This window comes from Schistocerca serialis, chromosome 5 (genome assembly GCF_023864345.2).
Source record: "Schistocerca serialis cubense isolate TAMUIC-IGC-003099 chromosome 5, iqSchSeri2.2, whole genome shotgun sequence".
Lineage (NCBI taxonomy): Eukaryota > Metazoa > Arthropoda > Insecta > Orthoptera > Acrididae > Schistocerca > Schistocerca serialis.
In genome coordinates, this window is record NC_064642.1 from 123,853,248 (window position 1) to 123,871,923 (window position 18,676).

Here is an 18,676-nt window from a genome sequence, read left to right on the forward strand (position 1 = left end):
ACTTGACGTTAACAACATCGAAACCTAAAGAGCCTACTTACACTGTGTATCATTTTATGCTGACAAGAAATAGTTTCTCCTTTCTATTTCATTTCCCCTCAAGTAACATTGGAGGTAGTGCTATGAGAGTGGGTCGTGCAAGCAGCTTCGGTTGCTCAGTCGGTAGAGTTATTTCCTGTGGATAGCGAAACATTCAAGGTTAGTGCCTAAGTTCATAGCGTTTTTGTTTTTCATGTTGATATTCCAGGTAATACGTTTTTTTTATGGTTGTCATTTTTTAATTGTACTTCACTGTCGCTGTTTGGGTTTACATTTTGTCATTAGGAGATAGTGAGTCGAACCGTGGACGCTAGAAAATGCGGTGACAAGTGGAGAAATCGCAACGTTTCCGACGCATTCTTCCGTTTGGGTTCAGTAGAGGGATGATAGCGGCAAAAGAAGTCAAAAACATTTGTGCCATGTGTGAGGGTAATGCCATTCGGCAGAGCACGGCAATAAAATGGTTTTCTCGTTTTAAAGAGAATTGTTTTGACATTGGTGACTCTCCACGTTCAGGAAGGCTTTCGGGGCTTAATACAGATCGTTTAAAGGCAGTAAACCTCGACGATCCACGACAGTATATTCGAGAACTGCCAGATGTGATGATTTATGATCATTCCGACATTTGCATGCAACGGGGAGGTTTCAAAAATCGTGTGTAGGGGTACTAAAAAATTACAAATATCAGCGGCTGGCCATATGGGCATCTCTACTTGCTCGGCATCAATTGTGTCGTGAACAACAACGATCGTTCCTATCCCGTGTTGTTACTGGTGTCTGGAAGTGGCGTGGTTACGCTAACGTAAGGAAAGGAAAGACTGAGCCCAAAGCACCGATTTCCCGTACAACGCCCTGCGTGCGTCCACAAAGCACAATGTTATGCATCTGGTGGAACAGCGACGTTGTGTTGTACTACGAATTCCTTCTCCGAGATGAAGCCATCACTGATGACATTTATTGCCTTTCAGGCGCAGTTCAAGAACAACAACCACGAAGAATGCGTGAACTGATGCTTCTCCACGATAACGCCCACCCTCATTCTGCCAGACTGACAAACGATACTGTACAGGAGTTGGGTTTGGAAGTCATTCCGCACCCATCTTATTGACCTGATCTTGCGCCCGCAGATTTTCATATTTTTCTCACTCTATCGAACAACCATGAAGGAACTTCCTTTATGTATGAAAATGCTCTCCGAACACAGCTCAACGAGTTCCTCACCTCAAAACCATTTGATTTCTACAATCGCGAAAACGAAAAGTTATCCCAGCTTTGGTAGGCTGTTATAAAAAGTGAAAAAGAATATATTACTGATGACTGGAGTCTCCGTTATTTGTATCTGTTGTGTTTATTAACCTTATGGAAAAACTATACTAATTTATCTACCAATCCACTAGTTTTAATCTTGTAGGAAGCTTTATTTAATTTTACTGAAGTGGTCTCATAATGTTTCCAACTGCCGGCGGGCATAAAATGTTTTACTGAGGCAATAACCACGTCATTTTTCAGTGTTCTATGTGTAAATATCGCGTTTGTTATGATAATATGAAATACTGTTTTTAATTGTGAACCGATTATAACTGAGATTACAATTTCATATTTTATGCGACAGGACAGTTTCCTGGAAGTTCAGCGAGACTACGATAATGTCGATCGGGACTCGATAAAGGCCACAGATGGAACACTGACTGAACACTGCACCCAGAGTGGGAAAAGATTTGTTGTTTGGTCCAGGCTGACTAGACTGCCATCTAGTTGCAGAATCCAATCTCAGACTGAGGAAAGATAAAACTACATTTAGATCAGTCGTTTACATCAGCCATAGATTTATGACAATGTTGACTGGAATACACTTACGAAATAGTGAAGGTGGCAGGAATCAAATACAGGAAGGGGAAAGTTACCTGCAACTTGCCCAGAAACTATCGAACTCCCATCTCTAAAACACCTTTAAAAGCTCGGTTACTTTGCAGATGAGATAATGAGTTAAATACTCCACATTAAATATGAGAAACATTTATGGTTGAAGACGTACAACCGTAATTAGGTTGGTTTTACTAGTTTAAAAGAGCTTGAAATTACGTATAAAGTCCGAAATTGCTACGTGCTCTCATTATCATGCAATGTATGAGTGTACTCGTGGGTAATTTGCTCTCTGTTTCAAGATAAACTGGTTTTACACGGGTCTCGATGTTTTTAAGACCTCATATCTCCATAACTAGGGGTGGTACAATGATGTAATTTTGCAGGTTTATTCAGTGGCATAAGAGGATACTGTCTGAGTGTGTTTCGAAAATAGTTAGTAGTAAAGAAGTAATAAATTAATATATCACGCCTGAATGTCAAGATTTACTGAGTGAAAAGCGGAAACGATTAATTTAATTCTTTTCATTATTTTGTGGGAAATGGCAGTGCCAAAAAGTTTTGAAATGGTTTTAATTTTTGTTAAAGATTGCTGGAAACCAATACATACTCCCATTCTCAAATACGGAATGAATATATTCTGGTCAATTTACGCACAGGTGGTTTCGCTCCTTCAAGCCATATACACAGTTTCTGACTTAAAAATATGACGTATTGTGATAAAACCTTAACGTAAGATTATACCTCATAATGCATAGGGTGCCCCTGGAAGGCGTTAGACAGACTACATGCAGATAGGGCTGGTAACTGTTTTAGCAGTTAAGTAATATAGATATCGGATAACTAATGGAAAGATAATCAAAGGCGAAAAAATAAACTTATGGTAAATCTTGAGTAAAGGGTGGATCGGTTGATCGGACGCATTTTCAAGCATCAAGAATTGTCAATTAGTAATATAGTAGAGTGTGCAGGGCAAAAATTCGAGAGGAAGACGAAGACTTTACTATACAAAGCTGGTTCAGACGCACGTGGGCCGTTCAGTAAGTAATGTAACACTTTTTGTTTTCAAAACAGGTTGGTTTTATTCATGATTCCAATACACAATATCATTCCCCACTCGTCTTGCTACTGATCCGTACTTTTCAACATACACTACTGGTCACTAAAATTGCTACACCAAGAAGAAATGCAGATGATAAACGGGTATTCATTGTACAAATATATTATACTAGAACTTACATGTGATTACATTTTCACGCAATTTGGGTGCATAGATCCTTAGAAATCAGTACTCTAAACAACCACCTCTGGCCGTAATAACGGAATTGATGCGCCTGGACATTGAGTCAAACAGAGCTTGGATGGCGTGTACAGGTACAGCTCCCCATGCAGCTTCAACACAATACCACAGTTCATCAAGAGTAGTGACTAGAGTATTGTGACGAGCCAGTTGGTCGGCCGCCATTGTTGTGGTGAGCCAGTTGGTGGGCCACCATTATTGTGACGAGCCAGTTGGTCGGCCACCATTGACCAGACGTTTTCAGTTGGTGATAGATCTGGAGAATGTGCTGGCCATGGCACCAGTCGAACATTTTCTGTATCCAGAAAGGCCCGAACAGTACCTGCAACATGCGGTCGTGCATTATCCTGCTGAAATGTAGGGTTTCGCAGAGATCGAATGAAGGGTACAGCCACTGGCCGTAACACATCTGAAATGTAACTTCCACTGTTCAAAGTGCCGTCAATGCGAACATGAGGTGACCGAGACGTGTAACCAAGGGCACCCCATACCATCACGCCGGGTGATACTCCAGTATGGCGATGACAAATACACGCTTCGAATGTGCGTTCACCGCGATGTAGCCAAACACGGATGCGACCATAATGATGCTGTAAACAGAACCTGGATTCATCCGAAAAATTGACGTTTTGCCATTCGTGCACCCAGGTTAGTCGTTGAGTACACCATCTCCGTTCAATACCACGGCCTTACGCCACCTTACTTGGAGGGGCTGTATGATCACATGGAGCCATTCTACTGGTCGATGTCGAAGCCAACGTCTTGCTCCATCAACAACCACCCCATGGTTCCCGTTCTGCTTCTGCGGAGTGCATCGTGCCTTCGAGCAAACAGATAGAAGCCTTCTGTTAGATGGCGAGGATCCGAGCAGGCATACACCTTCGAGTACCCTAATTGGCGGATGAGTTTGTCAGCACTGCCAAAGAGACGTCCAGTTGAGCAGTAAAATGTTTCATCAAGATCACCTCGAATGAGAGTGTCCACACGTTCCGACATTGCAGGACTGACAGCTGTGTGTGGTAGGCTGGAACGCGAGAGATCGGACAGGTCTGCACGACGTTGTTGCAATGATGACAGATGCTTTGCCCAACGACTCACCGTGATTTTTTTACTGCCAGGTCTCTGTAGACATTCTGGAAGTACCTACGAACATATGAGGTGCTCTGGTTTTTTGCCAAAAGAAAGTCAGTGACAGCCCTCTGCTTGGAACGCACCTCCATTACAGGAGGCATTTTGAAGGGTACGTGTAGCACAACCACCTTTTGAAACATCATGAAACCATAAGGGCTGAAGTGGGAATATTCCATGATGTTCCGCAACGAATTCTGGAACTTTTCAACCGAAATTAGCTGAGAGAGAAATATTGCATTACTTATTGAACGTTCCTCGTTTATAGTTTTTAGTGGTTATGTGTAGATGTAGCTACTGGGACTTGTGACGGATGCCCAACAGCAGCAACAACAACTGCTCACGTAAGTTCGTCGTGAAATTATCAGTGTCGCGTCCCACACAAGATGCCACTGTTGGGTCCCACCCCTCCACACCCCCACCCCCGCCATCTTCGTAACATGATCACCCAGAACGCCCCCTTCTCGACATTAGGCACATCACTGTGTAGAGCTTGGTATCGTCGGCCAACAGTTGCAGACATATTCACCAAATGGAATAGAAACATTATTTATTGTTTGTATCACTTAACTATATCTCTCTGATCACAAAAAATTTTAGAATCAGATTCATTCCCTAATCCGTTTGGTAACTCTCATTTATAGGTATATTCCCTGAAGTTAGAGCGGGTATTTTGCATCTATTCGATTGCCTATGGATAGCCCTTAACATCTTTGTAGAAGTCTTTGATACCCAGCTCCTCATAAAATCTTAATAGGGATTTTCCCATGATTTACTACTTATTAATCAAACAATCGCCCGGTTTCTTCGTCTAAGAAGAAAAACTGATCTGTCCAAGTAAAACTACTATAATTTTAATTTTTGTATTTAGACAAGTTTATCTCCTGTTGGAAATGATTATATCGGATAAGTGATTTGAACTGTTCGGAATTAGGCAGGACTAATCCCCATTCCAATGAGAACTTTTTTCCAGGTAATGTTTCACAATTTTTAAAAAAAGTCTTCCCTAACACGCGGATATGCAACGTTGTTCAAGTCTTTTGTGCTCACCCACTCAGTTTTCAGAGTTCGATCACTGTCGATAATCACTGGAGATAAAGTAATACTTGGCCGGCCGGAGTGGCCGAGCGGTTCTAGGCGCTACAGTCTGGAACCACGAGACCGCTACGGTCGCAGGTTCGAATCCTGCCTCGGGCATGGATGTGTGTGATGTCCTTAGGTTAGTTAGATTTAAGTAGTTCTAAGTTCTAGGGAACTGATGACCTCAGAAGTTAAGTCCCGTAGTGCTCAGAGCCATTTGACAAAGTAATACTTCCCCTCTCCGTGTTAGGATCTCTCTGTAAACCTAGAACTTCACATGATAACTTTGTGGTTAATATGGAAATTAAATTTATGCTTTTGTTTCTGTTAGAAATTGTAATACTTCAAGAAGGCATAGGTGTAGAAAGGCACAACAAACTTCCAGCAATGAACTAAAAAGTAAGAATACAGGAAAATTATTAAAGAGAAAGAGTGCTTTGTTAGATAGTTCTCATGCTAGAGGCACGGGCTAACTTTTCCAGGATAACTAGGATCAGACTATACCACCAATTTTTAAAGCCTTCTGCTGGGCTCGGCCAGATGACCGACGATTCAGGATCCCTTTGTAAAGGCTTCACCAAGGAAGACACTGTTTTTACAATGCGTGGGCAGGGTAATAGTACTTACGGAGATCCTGGGTACGATAGAGAGTGTGACTGCTAAAGATTGCATCAGCATAAAGACACACCCATGTTGAGTGCGTATCTATTCTGAGATTATGACTGGCGTCATTTGAACTATTCAGTCAGGAAAATCAATTTAGGATTAGAACTGGTGGTTATGTCAAGTGCAGAGTCACACATTAGCCAATTTCTTATCTGTCAGTGGATGGTATATTAGTAGGCAAGGCCTCCACCTCAATGGGAAAGCAACGGTAAACGTGGTGGGCTTCTTAGTAGAAAATCGAAGGCTTGGAGGCACTGTCATCAGTCGTTACAGGTGTTAGAGTAGTATCTCCTTTAGGATATGAATTTCATAAACGAATAAAATTTCAATTGGTTTTAAGGTTGAAACAAATCTGTAGTTTGAGAAAGAAACTTAACAACATAATTCTGGCGTAGTGCATCAGAATAAGTAGCTGTTATAGCTGTTAGTCAAAGATTGATAGCTGTCAGCTGTAGTTTTGTTTTCACTCAGTTTTATTTCAGTCAATATGAAATTTTTATTACATCAAGTTTTCGAGGACTAATAAGTATAATTAGTGAACTACTTACCTGCATTGAAGAATTAATTATCAACCCCAGCTGACGTAATCTGCCTCTCTGAATGTCTTGTGACCGCTGATATAGTTGTGTTAGGTGTTAAAGAATTTACGTTAACATCTGACTTACGTTGAGCAGAATTGGAGAAAGGAGTTTCCACATTCGTCAGGAATTGTCATACATTTAAGAACATAGATATTCACAGATTTTGCCTAGAACAGCAAATGGAAGCTTGTGCAGCAGAAATGGAATTTCATAATAAATTATCCATAATAAATCATTAACTATATACTGAGCAATTGCACCTAGCTTTAATCTGTTCTTGAAGCGCTACTGGCTTATTTAACGACAAAAGCAAATAAATAGTGGTTACTGGGGATTTTAATGTAAAGTAAAACAAAAACTGCTCCAGTAAAAATTTATAACAGTCAGTAACATTATTATGCAACTTAACTCCCACTGAAAACTTCCTAACTCTTGCAGTTAATTGCTCACATACACATACACACACACACACACACACACACACACACAAATATATATATATATATATATATATATATATATATATATATATATGTATTCAGTGATACGTAATTCATTTTGTTAATTCATTTTGTCAAATGTTAACGCTGAACAGAATTTAAAATTTACTACTTCTGAGGTCAAGGGCGTAGCGAGTATGCCAAAAACTTCTCATTTCAGGACATTCTTCAAAGACATCGACTAGAGTTTGCATATAGTGCTTATGGCGTCAGTGAAAAATACAACACTTTTCTTAAAGAAGTCTTTGCTATATTTGAATAAAGGCTTTACTGAAAACTAACCCAGATTAGCCAGGTAGCTTTCTACACTTACTTTCATGCAGTATTGTCGTACGGGATTGTCTTTCGGGGTAACTGATCAAGCTAAAACTCCTCGAGTCCAGAAACTTAGTAAGAATTGTATATGGTTTGACGTCGAGAACACCATGCGGAGGACAGCTTAGGGAGCTAGGGAGTCAATTTATTCATTTTTTAATGAAATTTATCAGTAAAAATATCAATTTTTGGACTAACAGATCAGCTGCTGGAATCAATGCTAGAAGTAAACATAACCTTCAGAAAGATTTAAAGTCAGTTACTTTGTTTCTGGCGTAACGATTTGTAGCAAGTTTTAAACATTGAAGAGGTTAGTGTTGTTCAGTGGCACCTCTATCAGATTTCTCTTACTGCAGGCACACTTCAGGAGCCAGAGATTAAGTGTTTTAGTCCCCGACTTAAATTGCAGTTTCTAGAGCCCTATCGCTTGACGCCACTATAAGAGTCTCTTAACAAATAACTCCGAGTAACACGGTAATGCAACAAAATTACGTACAACTCGGTAGACAATGAAATGATTGCACTTTCCACAGCTTATTTTCCCATGAATAAACTTGAAGCTAAATCTGCATTGCAAAACTTCTCACTGTAACCAGAATAAATTTCCTTACGGTGACACGAAAAACATAATTGACGATAAAATTTTACGGATTATAAGATTGTGTTCTGAAGTACTCTACGTTTCGGTACCCCAGCTGGGATGTTCTTCAAGATCCTACTGGTGTCCCTGGATGGTTACACACTGTCCCTTACTCAGTCGAAATACAGTGTTGCGCCCACTTACACGGTCTTAGGGGGGGGGGGGGGGGCTCTGAGTGCCCGTCTGACGACTATCGTCTCCCTAGGTCGTCTCCTCCCTGGTGCATAGTTCGCCCCTAGTTCACCCATTCCTACCAACATCGTTGACCAACGGCTTTTCTTTTCTTTTTTTTTTTTTTGAGTTATCAGTCTTGCGACTGGTTTGATGCGTCCCACCACGAATTTTTCTTCTGTGCCAACTTCTTCATCGCAGATTAGCACATGCGACCTGCTGGATGTATTCCGGTCTCTGTCTTCCTCTACAGTTTTGGCCCTCTACAGCTCCCACTAGTACCATGGAAGTCAGTCGCGGATGACTTAACAGATGTTCTATCATCCTTTCCCTTCTCCTTATCAGTGTTTTTTACACATTCCTTTCCTCTCCGATTCTGCGCTGAACCTCCTCGTTCCTTACCTTATCAGTCCACCTAATTTTCAACATTCGGCTATAGCCCCACATCTCAAGTTCTTCGATTCTCTGCTGTTCCGGTTTTCCCACAGTCCATGTTTCACTATCATACTGTGCTGTGCTCCAAATGTATTTTCTCAGAAATTAAGGCCTCTGCTTGATACTACTAGACCTCTCTTGGCCAGGAATACCCTTTCCGCCAGTGCTAGACTGCTTTTTCCAATCCTAAAGAATGCAGGTGTTGACAGATGGGAAAATTACCGAACTACCAGTTTAATAAGTCACAACTGCAAACTACTAACGGGAATTCTTTACAGACGAATGGAAGAACTGGTAGAAACCGACTTCGTGGAAGATCAGTTTGGATTCCGTAGAAATGTTGGAACATGTGAGGCAATACTGACCATACGACTTATCTTAGAAGAAAGATTAGAAGAAAGATTAAGGAAAGGCAAACCTACGTTTCTAGCATTTGTAGACTTAGAGAAAGCTTTTGACAATGTTAACTGGAATACTCTCTCTCAAATTCTAAAGGTGGCAGGGGTAAAATAAAGGGGGCGAAAGGCTATTTACAATTTGTACAGAAACCAGATGGCAGTTATAAGAGTCGAGGGACATGAAAGGGAAGCAGTGGTTTGGAAGGGAGTGTGACAGGGTTGTAGCCTGTCCCCAATGTTATTCAATTTGTATATTGAGCAAACAGTAAAGGCAACAAAAGAAAAATTCGGAGTAGGTATTAAAGTCCATGGAGAAGAAATAAAAACTTTGAGGTTCGCCGATGACATTGTAATTCTGTCAGAGACAGCAAAGGACTTGGAAGAGCAGTTGAGAGGAATGGACAGTGTCTTGAAAGGAGGATATAAGATGAACATCAACAAAAGCAAATCGAGAATAATGGAATGTAGTGGAATTAAGTCGGGTGATACTGAGGGAATTAGATTAGGAAATGAGACACTTAAAATAGTAAAGGAGTTTTGTTATTTGGGGAGCAAAATATCTGATGATGGTCGAAGTAGAGACGATATAAAATGTAGACTGGCAATGGGAAGTGGGAAGGAAAACGTTTCTGAAGAAGAGAAATTTGATAACATCGAGTATAGATTTAAGTGTCACGAAGTCGTTTCTGAAAGTATTTGTATGGAGTGTAGACATGTATGGAAGTGAAACATGCACGATAAACAGTTTGGACAAGAATGAATAGAAGCTTTCGAAATGTGGTGCTACAGAAGAATGCTGAAGATTAGATGGGTAGATCACATAACTAATGAGGAGGTATTGAAAGAATTGGAGAGAAGAGGAGTTTGTGGCTGAACTTGACAAGAAGAAGGGACCGGGTGGTAAGACATGTTCTGAGGCATCATGGGATCACAAATTTAGTATTGGGAGGCAGCGTGGAGGGTAAAATTCGTAGAGGGAGACCAAGAGATGAATATACTAAGCAGATTCAGAAGGATGTAGGTTGCAGTAAGTACTGGGAGATGAAGAAGCTTCCACAGGATAGAGTAGCATGGAGAGCTGCATCAAACCGGTCTCAGGACCGAAGACCACAACAACAACAACAACAACAACAACAACAACAGTTGCTTTTGATGTACTCCTTGCTCCGTCCGTCATGGATTATTTTGCTGCCTAGGTAGCAGAATTCCTTAACCTCATCTACTTCGTGACCATCAATCTTGGTGTTAAGTTTCTCGCTGTTCTCATTTCTGCTACTTCTCATTACTTTCGTCTTTCTTCGATTTACTCTTAATCCATATTGTGTACTCATTGGTCGGTCATTCCATCCAGCAGATCATGTAATTCTTCTTCAATTTCACAAAGGATAGCAATGTCAACAGCGAATCGTGTAATTGATACCCTTTCACCTTGAATTTTAATTATTCTCCTAATCCTATCTTTTATTTCCATCATTGCTTCTCCGATGTAGAGATTGAACAGTAGGATCGAAAGACTACATCGCCGCGCGGGATTAGCCGAGTGGTCTCAGGTGCTGCAGTCATGGACTGTGCGGCTGGTCCCGGTGAAGTTTCGAGCTCTCCCTCGGGCAAGGGTGTGTGTTTTGTCCTTAGGATAATTTAGGTTAATTAGTGTGTAAGCTTAGGGACTGATGACCTTAGCAGTTAAGTCCCATAAGATTTCACACACACACAAAGACTACATCCCTGTCTTACACCCTTTTTAATCCGATCATTTCGTTGTTCGTCGTCCACTATTATTATTCCCTCTTGGCTCTTGTACATATTGTATATTACCCGTCTCTCCCTATAGCTTACCCCTATTTTTCTCAGAATTTCAAGGTCTTGCTCAATTTTACTTTGTCGAACGCTTTTTCCCGGTCGACAGATCCTATCATCGTGTCTTGATTTTTCTTTAGTCTTGGTTCCATTATCAACCGCAACCTCAGAACTGCCTCTCTGGCACCTTTGCCTCTAAGCCAAACTGATTGTCATCTAACACATCCTCAGTTTTCTTTTCCATCCTTCTGTATATTACTCTTGTCAGCAACTTTGATGTGTAAGGTGTTAAGCTGATTCTCGCAATTGTCAGCTCTTGCAGTCTTCGGAATTGTGTGGATGATATTTTTCCGAAAGTCAGATGGTATGTCGCCAGACTCATACATTCTACTCACCAACGTGAATAGTCGTTTTGTTGCCACTTCCCCTAATGATTTTAGAAATTCTGATGGAATGTTATCTATCCGTTATGCCTTATTTGATCTTAAGTCCTCCAAAGCTCTCTTAAACTCTGATTCTAATGCTGGATCCACTATCTCTTCTAAATCTACTCCTGTTTCTTCTTCTATCACATTGTCAGACAAATCTTCACCCTCATATTGGCCTTCAGTATACTATTTCTACCTATCCGCTCTCTCCCCTGCATTTAACAATGGAATTCCGGTTGTACTCTCAATGTTTCCACACTCGCTTTTTATTTCAACGAAGCTTGTTTTGACTTTCCTATATGCTGAGGCAGTCCTCCCGACTATCATTTGTTTTTTGATTTCTTCACTTTTCCATGGAGCCATTTCGTCTTAGCTTTCCTGAACTTCCTATTCATTTCATTACTCAGCAAATTGTATTTTTGTATTCCTGAATTTACCTGAACATTTTTGTATTTCCTTCTTCCATCGATCAACTGAAGTATATCTCCAGTTAGCCATTGTGTCTTTGCGTTTACCTTATTTGTACCTATGGTTTTCTTTCCAGCTTCTGTGATTGCAATTTCTGGAGATGTCCATTCCTCTTCAGCTGCACTGCCTACTGGACTATACTTTATTGCTCTATCTACAGCCTTAGAGAACTTCAAGTGTAAGTCGTCATTCCTTAGTACTTCTGCATTACACTGTCTCAAACTTCAGCTTACTGTTCGTCACTACTACACTGTGATCTGAGTCTATATCTCCTCCTGGGTACGCCTTATAGTCCCGGATCTGATTTCGGTATCTCTGTCTCACCATGATGTAATCCAACTGAATTCATCACGTATCACTCGGCCTTTTCCAAGTATACCTTACCTTCTTGTGAATCTTGAACAGAGTATTCGCTATTACTAGTTGAAATTTATTACAGAATTCAATTAGTCTTTTTCCTCTCTCATTCCTTGTCCCAATCCCATGTCCTCCTGAAACCTTTTCCTCTGCTCCTTCCCCTACAACTGCATTGCAGTCGCCCATGACTATTAGATTTTTATCTCCCTTTGCGTTTTGTATCACGCTTTCAATGTCTTCATATACTTTCTCTATTTCTTCATCTTCAGCTTGCGATGTCAGCATTTATACCCATACAATCGTTATCGGTGTTGGTTTACTGTCGATTCTGATAGAAATAACCCTATCACTGAACTGTTCAAAGCAAACAAAATCTCTGCCCTACCTTCCTATTCATAACGAATCCTACTGCCGTTATACCATTTTCCGATGCTGTTGATGTTGCGCTGTTCTCATTTGCCCAGAAATCCTTGTCTTCTTTCCATTTCACTTCATTGACCCCTACTATATCTAGATAGAGCCTTTGCCCTTCCCTTTTCAGATTTTCTAGCTTCACCATCACGTTCAAGCTTCTAACATTACACGCCCCGACTCCTAGAACGCTATCGTTTCGTTGATTATTGGTGATTTTTTTCATGGTCACCTTCCCTTGGCCGTCTCCTCCCGGAGATCTGAATGGGGGACTGTTCGGGAATCTTTTACCAACGGAGTGATCATCAGTACACTTTTTCAATTACAGGCCACATGTCCTGTGGATATACGTTACGTGTCTTTAATGCAGTGGTTTCCATTGCCTTCTGCATCCTCATACCGTTGATCTTTACTGATTCTTCCGCCTTTAGGGGCAGTTTCCCACCCCAAGGGTAAGAGAGTGCCCTGAACCTCTGTCGGCTCCTCTGCCCTCTGACAAGGCCGTTGGCAGAATGAGGGTGACTTCTTAAGCCGGAAGTCTTCGGTTGCCAATGCTGGTTGTTAATAAAAATTTAAGCAGTGGTGGGTTTCGAGTCCGGGGCCGAGAACATTTTGATTGTGAATCAGACTCTACCCTAGACCACGGGTGCTCTTTGAAAAGTGGTATCACCTCTATACAAATGTCGAGCGTTTCGCCCATTACTCCAGCTGGCTTCTTTTAAGACCAATTACACGTCTTCTCTATTACACGTCTTCTCTCAAATACTGATATCTGCCTATATGCTTCACGTGCCTTGTAAGCGAACGTGCCTTCGGTTGTGGTGAGGGGACGTATGCATGATGATGTATGCGGCCTTATGCCTTTTTAATTCACACTTACTTTGCACTGTTCAGACAACGGTCCCTCCTTCCCTCCAATTACTGCACTGTATCGATGCTGGAACGTCAATGCAATGTTGAAGAAAGTACAGGGGGGACTGGGAGAATGGGGTGCTTCGCTACCGAGTGACGTTCCAGGAGTGTGGTGGAACCTGGATTATTATTAATATTTGTGCAGTTAACAGGGCTGCGCAGTTCACGCTCCAAATATGTTAGTCTTGAGGTCACATTCACAGTAATTCGCTGCAATCCGCCAAGGCGACGTTCGTGGCAACATAGTTAATCCAATTCTGACTCGGAACGGCGGCGGAGATAAGCGGCAACATCAAATGGTATTTCTAGCGTTTTGATCCAATACACTCATTTCAAGAACTACTCGCTGCGTTCGTATGATACTCGCGAAAGCTTGCACATCGATGATTATAATTTTGTCGCCGTTTTTACAACAGTTTTGCGATTCAAAATTTCCGCGGTTCTGTTGTGTAAGACAGCCAACCACACACTGCTTATCACTTGGCGCCAACCGTCAGTAAAACGCTCCAAACAAATGCGAAATCAACAGCGCCACTGCACTATCGATAGCAGCAATGCTAGTCAATAAAAGCGAGGCGCAGTTACTGTCCAGCTGAGTACACAGAATGAAATTCGCAAATACTTTACGGCCTGATTTCGACATGTCCCTTGTATACATTGCCAGCTGCTCGCCAGCGCCGCACATTCATCCATCGGCCGGCAAAGCATACAGTTTTGCATTTTCCATCGCTACTGTATGGGTATCAATTTGTGACCAGTTTGCATGGCTCCTTCGTGGTGCACCGTTTTATTTTTCGTAGTGTGTATAAGGCTATTTTTCCGCCGTTTTTCGGAGAAGTGGAAGGAGAGAAGAAGGATTAGGATTTACGTCCCGTCGGTAACGAGGTCCTGAGAGACGGAGCACAAGCTCGATTTAGCTGGGTGATGAGGAAGGAAATTGGCCGCGCCCTTTCAATGCAACCATCCTGGAGGAGAGGAGTAAGTGGGTATAAATACTCAGGCTGACAATGATAGGCCATCGACGTGGAATTTTCTAAATAACATTGGAGATAGGTGATCTATAAAAATTCTATCAAAATAATCTATGCCGTAGAGTTTATAGGGAGGCTAGCAACAGTAGTATGTTTCGCACAACCACTCAGCCCAGAAGCAAGCAGCTCTGAACATTCTGCCTTCGTGTGTACTCCGCATCAGTGACAATGAATGCTAGTAATTAGAGCTACATTTCTTAATGGAAAGGATGAAGGGAAAAGTCTGTGATGGCTTTTCCGAAATTAACACCTTCAGACGAAGTGTTAATAATAACGCAATCAAGACGAACGAGGGAACTCTCATTTTGTAAGGCTACACTTTCTTATACGGGTGACTCAGCAGAATCCTTCGGATGAATGGTATAAGGACTACTATTTACGTTCTGTATAAAAGGAAGGACCTTTCCAACCTACAACGGGCCTGATTGACTGTCTTAACTCTGGAGAACTGTGTGGTCACGTTAGGGTGTGGAAAAGCATTTGTAAGTGAAATTGGTAGGACAATAAACGAACTCATTAATGAGCTCCAATGTAACGTCATTTGTTTAATACAAGAATAGAAGGCGCAGTATCATGAAGACTGTTACCAGGTTATAGATTTTAGTAAGGTACGGATATTAGTAATTTATTGTATAAAAAACGGAATCACTGAAATCTGTAAGAATTAGTGAAGTTTCAATAGACCACGACTACAGGCTTTCGGCTTCAAGGCGCGTGAGAAACGCAACTTGGAAGAAAATACTACCGCAAGACAACAAAAATATTTTGATGACATTCTTTCTCTCTTTTTACATCTCCTATCAGTGACGATGCTCCACCGATTTGAGCCTTAAGTTCTCACCCAGCTACTGCTCCACTTCAGCTAAACATGAGAAAATATTTTTTCAAAAGTGGGAGTTCCAGACACAACAGAATCCTGAAGAACGTCCTAACCGAGCGTTAGAAACATTGATCATTCTGGAAGTTTGAAGTGGAATATGACGCGGCTTAACAACTAAAAGCACTCCGTCTTCAGGCCACAAGTGGCCCATCGGGACCATCCGATCGCCGTGTCATCCTCAGAGGAGAATGCGGATAGGAGGGGCATGTGGTCAGCACACCGCTCTCCCGGTCGTTACGATGGTTTTCTTTGACCGGAGCCGCTACTATTCGGTCGAGTAGCTCCTAAATTGGCAAAACGAGGCTGAGTGCACCCCGAAAAATGGCAACGGCGCATGGCAGCCGGATGGTCACCCATCCAAGTGCTGGCCACGCCCGACAGCACTTAACTTCGGTGATCTCAGGGAAGCAGTGTATCTGCTGCGGCAAGGCCGTTGCCCTTGAGAACCACGATGGTAATGAAATAAGGATAGGTCTGCAATTTTGCAACTACGCAAATTATTGTTTTGTTTTATCGCCCAAACATGTTTCACCACAGTTGTGGCACCCTCACTTTTCTTTTTTATTGTGTTACTGAAATTAATACATACAGGATTTCGTTGTCATTTAAATTTTATGTGCACTTCATCTTTTATTTTACATCGTGTGTGTCATGTGGCTGCCAACCAAAATAAGCCACAGGTTTAAATTAATACAGCATGTCATCTGCAAACACCAGGGGATATTAAAAATCGTCTGTAGGGCCTATTGAATTTTTTCTTTGCTATCCGATCTCGAAAATGTATTTTCTGGAAAAATTCGTTGTATATGGTCGTTTTTGGCTTTACCATAGTAGTATTTTCTAGTCCTTAGCTGTGACAAGTTTGTTTTTATGTACATGACGTGCTTTGTGTAGTTGAGTTGATTCTATGGACATCGATAAAAGTATTATGAAGTTTAAGTGTGGCGAACTGCTTCGTGTAGTGTGTCATTCATGTATTGTCTTTAGTATTTGGACGGTGTTTACTCACGTTTATCCTTCTCGTGCGTAAGTACTGCGTCCTATTGTGTTGCTGTGGCTTGTAAATGCGTTTCACTGCACAGATTTATGTCTCTGATGCAATTCCCACTGTCGTTTGTTTTCTGTTTTGTTTTGGTTTAACGTTCGTGGAGTTTGACTCTGTTCCGTTTGTTCCATTGTAAGGTGGCCTTATTTTACAACTTAAAAACCGCGTTTACATCCAATACGACATAAGTAAGCCCTTTCAATTATAGAAAAAATATGTATGTGACTGATATCCTCTAGTACACTTAATTTATTATATAACGGCTGCATATTGGGTGACTGGGAAAAAAGCAGAGTTGTGAAACTCGTAGCAGACCGGAAGGACACAGGAAGCTCACACGTTCCTTCGGACAATAGGACGGCACAGCCGCTTCCGGCGCTAACCCTGAGACACGCCAGTGAGCTGGACCACCTGCAAAACGGCAACACGTTGCCGGCATGCAGGCGTGAGAAAACGGCCTGGTCAGCCAAAAACACATGGCAGCAGGTAGTCGCGTACTGTCCTACGGACATAGAAAGGACTTCCTGAAACTTCAACGTGGATGCTAAACTGCGATTGGTCGGCGTTCAGAAACGAGCGCCTTCCGGAAAAATGATTCGCCACCCAAATTGAAGGGGGAGAAAAGACTTTGAGTAACAAAAAGAGGAGAAAGTAAAAAGGAGAGCCGTTGTGAGGTCGTGGAGGAGGAGAGTTGTCTTGGAGGTCCACGGCAGTCGACGGGCGTCTTCGGCTTAGTTATGATGAAGTACAATTTTAATATTATCTAGCTGAGGCGAGAAGTTCAGCGGTTATAGCTTCTGGTCATTACGGTGATCTTGCTTATGCATCGGCTTGTAGGAAAGTGAAATTACATTTGTGAATCACGTGTTCCACTCCGTTCTCCACTGAGGTTTCACACTGCTCATTGAGATAGTAGTTCCTTCTTGCTATTTTCAGTACAACGGAGGATGTCAGCTACTCCGCGCCTGATCACAGATTGCGAGTACATTATAGGACAGAGCCAGATAGTTCAAAGGCCAGTATTAATACAGGGAGAAGCTGCGCTTTGTAATAATTATTTAGCTTCTTTAAATTGTTTTTATGATGAATAAATGGATTAAAATCACGGAATTTATCGTTTAGTAGACAATATTTTCCAGTACCAATTAATCTTGTCTCTTGTGTACATTTTATAACCTATTCGTTAAAAGGGGGACTCGATTTTGTCGGCTTATCCTGACATTCTATCCTTTCCACAGAATAAGGTTGGGAAACGGGTAGTACTTGTTTTTCATGAACGAGCACAAACCTGTCTTTTCTATCATTGAAGGGACTTAGTTATGTCGTATTGGACGTAAACGCGAGGTGTAAGTCGTAAAATAACGCCAGCTTACACCATTCTGTGTGTAGATGTTTTATTTTGTGCTTTCCTGTGAATCAACTCTCTAAACGAATTATCGGAGAGCACAGTAGAAACACACACACACACACGCGCGCGCGCGCGCGCGCGCAAAAGTGTAAACAAACGACAGTAGGAAGTGCCTCAAAGACATAAATTTGTTTAGTGAATTGTATATCCATATCACCTAACACAGAAGGCGCAGTATTTACAAACGAGCAGGAGAAAACGTGAGCAAGCACAGCCAACATACTGAAGCTAATACATGAATAAGAAACTACACGAAATAGTTCACCGTACCTAAGCTCCACAAAACTTTTATCGATGTCCACGGGTTCAGCTCAACTACATAAAACACGTCAGGTACACAGCAAAAAACTTGTCAAATCAAAGGACTAGCAAAATACTACAATGGTTAGTTCAAAGGCTCTATGCAACAAATTTTTCCAGCACATAGATTCTGGAGATGAAAAATGGCTCTGAGCACTATGGAACTTCGGAGGTCATCAGTCCCCTAGAACTTAAACCTAACTAACTTAAGGACATCACACGCATCCATGCCCGAGGCAGGATTCGAACCTGCCATCGTAGCGGTCGCGCGGTTCCAGACTGTAGCGCCTAGAACCGCTCGGCCACCCCGGCCGGCCTTAGAGATCGGATAGTAAAGAAGAAACTCAGTGTAGACGATTTTTTAACATCCTTCATGTTTGCAGATGATATGGTGTACTAACTTAACCTGTGGCTGAGTTTGGTTGGCAGCCACAGGACACAGACAGCGTAAAATAAAAGGTAAAGTGCACAACACTTTAAATAAGAACAAAATATTGTGCAATATATTCTTTAACCTAAAAAT